The 3,598-nt window shown below is 38.7% G+C and overlaps 1 pseudogene; it reads right to left on the bottom strand.

The window, feature by feature from the left end:
• Positions 1-2,712: 2,712 nt before the first annotated feature.
• On the bottom strand, positions 2,713-3,380 carry LOC135222407 (uncharacterized; annotated as a pseudogene).
• Between the last annotated feature and the right edge of the window lie 218 nt (positions 3,381-3,598).

Genomic DNA, 3,598 nt, shown 5'->3' on the forward strand with positions numbered 1-3,598 from the left:
TTTACGTTATGCCTACCCAGTCTGTATGACTCAGTAGGCAAACTAAAATTTCATTACCACATCAAAATATCGCCATAATAACAAGTCTTCACTTTGAATATAATACGAACCAAACTCCATCCAAAACATTGCACCATCGACAGCGATAACCATTCCAATTACCCGAAACGGACGTAAAACTTTTCAATTGCATTTTATTATCCGGCAAATGGGTCCCAACGAGACATTTCATAACTTAACAATATCATTCGGGGAAAACAGTTGAAACATAAAAGTAACTGACACAAATTAATCTGAGCAATTATCTAGGGTATCCTTAATGGCAGAAGCTGATGCTCAATAAACAAGCATATTAAAATTCTTGTTCATCACACACACTAATTGATAATCAAAGATAAAAAGAAATTCAACTGTGTCACGTCACTGGATATAGATCAATCACCAGAACACAGGCGGTGCTACATTGTCCAACTATTAACGAAAGCAAAACGTAAATCTTTCATAAACTTGAGAGGAAAATGGGGCTCATGACAATGCATACAAACACAAATAAACACTAACAATGAATATATATATATATATATATATATATATATATATATATATATATATATATATATATATATATATATATATATATAGTATATATATAGATTATATATAAGTACTACAACGCTACCTGAGTCGAGGAGGGTTGATGTTGTCTCTAAAACCAACGAATTACCTGAGCGCGAAAGGTATTTGAGGGTGAGAGACGACATAAACTTATGCCTCTCGCGTTGGTGGGGTAGGTAAAAGCTTCCAGTGACGTCCTGGATTTGAATGGCTTCTTAGGTTCATGCTGGGACCAGGCAAATCTATTATCGTGTGAAAAATTCCCCTTCGGTTAAGCATATATGAAAATATATTAATTCAGAGGTAGAGCGAATTAGATATTAAAGGACATCGTAGCTCGATGTATATATATATATATATATATATATATATATATATATATATATATATATATATATATATATATATATATATACATCTGGTTTGGGAAATAAATATCATATTTTTGTATTTATGTGAACTCATTAGCCTAGCTAGACAATACTTGCAGAGAGAGGGCGGCCGCTACTGACAAGTAAGAGTCGTCATTTGTGTCGTTTTGTTAGGGGGGGGATGTTAAGATATATATATATATATATATATATATATAATATATATATATATATATATATATATATATATATATATATATATATATATATATATATATATATATATCTTAACATCCCCCCCCTAACAAAACGACACAAATGACGACTCTTACTTGTCAGTAGCGGCCGCCCTCTCTCTGCAAGTGTTGTCAAGCTAGGCTAATGAGTTCACATGAATACAAAAATATGCTATTTATTTCCCAAACCAGATGATCATAAAATGGAACAAAGTGATTAATAAGTCATATTTAGAAAACTAAGTAGTATGACCCACAAAGAACTGTAAATTATCATTCCACTCTCCTGAATTAGTCTAAGTAATCATCCCCAAAATCTCAAATTGTCAACTACTACATTTCGATAGTCAAACTTAGAGAATCTCGTTTCTATAATAATGACATGGGACCCATCTAAAACAAAGAGACATATCCATTATATTCCCCACCACACAATGTTAAATAAATGTATACACTTCAAACTTCTCTCTTTTCAAAGGCAACTGTTTCTAAGTCCTTCCTCCTCATCTCAAAGGAATGTGTGCTTTCTATTAAGTGTCTCGAGCAGTTGGACCTACCATGCATGCAAAAACGGATGTATACATCTGCCACACCCTAAGATCCCCACAGCAACAGATTGAGCAAACATCGGCTGCACATAGCATACTCATCAAATTCCTTCGTTTCCAAGAAGGCTATCTCTATAGGTGCTCTACAGGGCCGGATTTAGGCATGTGGAGGCCCCTGGGCAATCTGTGTGGAGGCCCACCCTGCTTGAGGCGGGTGGCGAGCGAAGCAAGCCTCACCAGGGGGCGCTGTAAGCTCCACCGGGAAATCATCATTGCCGGCAGGGCCGGAGTTAGGCATGTGGAGGCCCCTGGGCAATCTATGTATGGAGGTCCACCCTGCTTGAGGCGGGTGGCGAGCGAAGCAAGCCTCACCAGGGGGCGCTGTAAGCTCCACCGGGAAATCATCATTGCCGGCAAGGGCCGGAGTTGGCATGTGGAGGCCCCTGGGCAATCATGGTATGGAGGTCCACCCTGCTTGAGGCGGGTGGCGAGCGAAGCAAGCCTCACCAGGGGGCATTGTAAGATCCACCGGGAAATCATCATTGCCGGTCCTGCCAGTAATGAATTTTGGTCATCTTAATCACGTGTGCAAAATGACCTCTCCTGACTCTGTACACTCGAGTATAAAAAGATTATGAAAAGCAATTTCAAATAAATAGCATATGTTTTATTACCATAAATCTAAATATGTTAGTTTGCCTTCACTCATCAGGAGTCTTCACACCTGACTGCACAAACTGACCATTTTTCGAAGGTGATTAGGAAGCATGACCCATACCTAGTGCCGCCAATCTTAAAATCATAACCAAAGTTTCTTCGTAGAATAGAAAAACTATGTCAAAGTCAATGTCTCTGAGGATGTCATACGCAATGCTCATCAAAGCCAGGCGACTGAGTCGATCATGATGCATTGTAGTACGAAGTCTGTTTTTGATATATACTTCATTTTGCTGAAAGAACGACCTCCAGAGCAATTTGTGACCATAAGCACCAAGTACATCCGTAGCATTATCTCAACATTAGGAAAAGTATCTGCAACTTTCTTGTCTAGCAGCAATTTGTAAAGGAAATGTTCCTTCCCAAAGCTATCAGTCTTAACATAATCATCCAGAAACTGGGTGAAAAAAGCTGCAAACTGTACAGGTTCAACACCAAGTGATTGATCCAGATCATCTTTATATTCACAAACTAATCTTACTGCAGCTGCTTCTATTTCAGTACAGCTCAGTAATTTCAGTCCAGATAAGAAACCGAAAAGGGAACAGGTGTTCTCGTAGGCCTTCAAACGTTGATTAAGGGAACTCAAAAACTGAACAATTACTGGAAGAAAATTATCAACACGAAACTTTTCAGAGTGAGAAAGTTATTTCCCCAGATCGTCCATAATCCAACGGATTCAGGTGCACATTGCGGTGACGAATGCGTGGTGGAGAATATTCATCGGTTCCAGATAAGTCCTGTCCCTTCTTCTCATAAGCATGAAAGCACTCTCGCTTTTCACGTACAAAACATTCCAGGGACTTCAACACTGCTACTGCTGTGTTCAGATCAAGTTTTGGGTCTTGCATTGTGTTACTTGTAGCATCAACTCGGCCAAAAATGTCATCCATTTTTTTCTTTTCTCACCTTGAATAAATGAGGATTCATCCATCACACCACTTATTCACAACCCCAACCAGACAGTAGTTTGAATAGTTGCGTGAAAAAAAAGGATAAAAAGAAAAAAAAAGAGTATAATACACCCTTAAATTTCACTTACCTCTGATGCCACTCACAAGGATGTTGAGCAGTGTGGAGCGTTGACGCTGTCACCAGTATGGTACGCGGT

This window comes from Macrobrachium nipponense, chromosome 3 (genome assembly GCF_015104395.2).
Source record: "Macrobrachium nipponense isolate FS-2020 chromosome 3, ASM1510439v2, whole genome shotgun sequence".
Lineage (NCBI taxonomy): Eukaryota > Metazoa > Arthropoda > Malacostraca > Decapoda > Palaemonidae > Macrobrachium > Macrobrachium nipponense.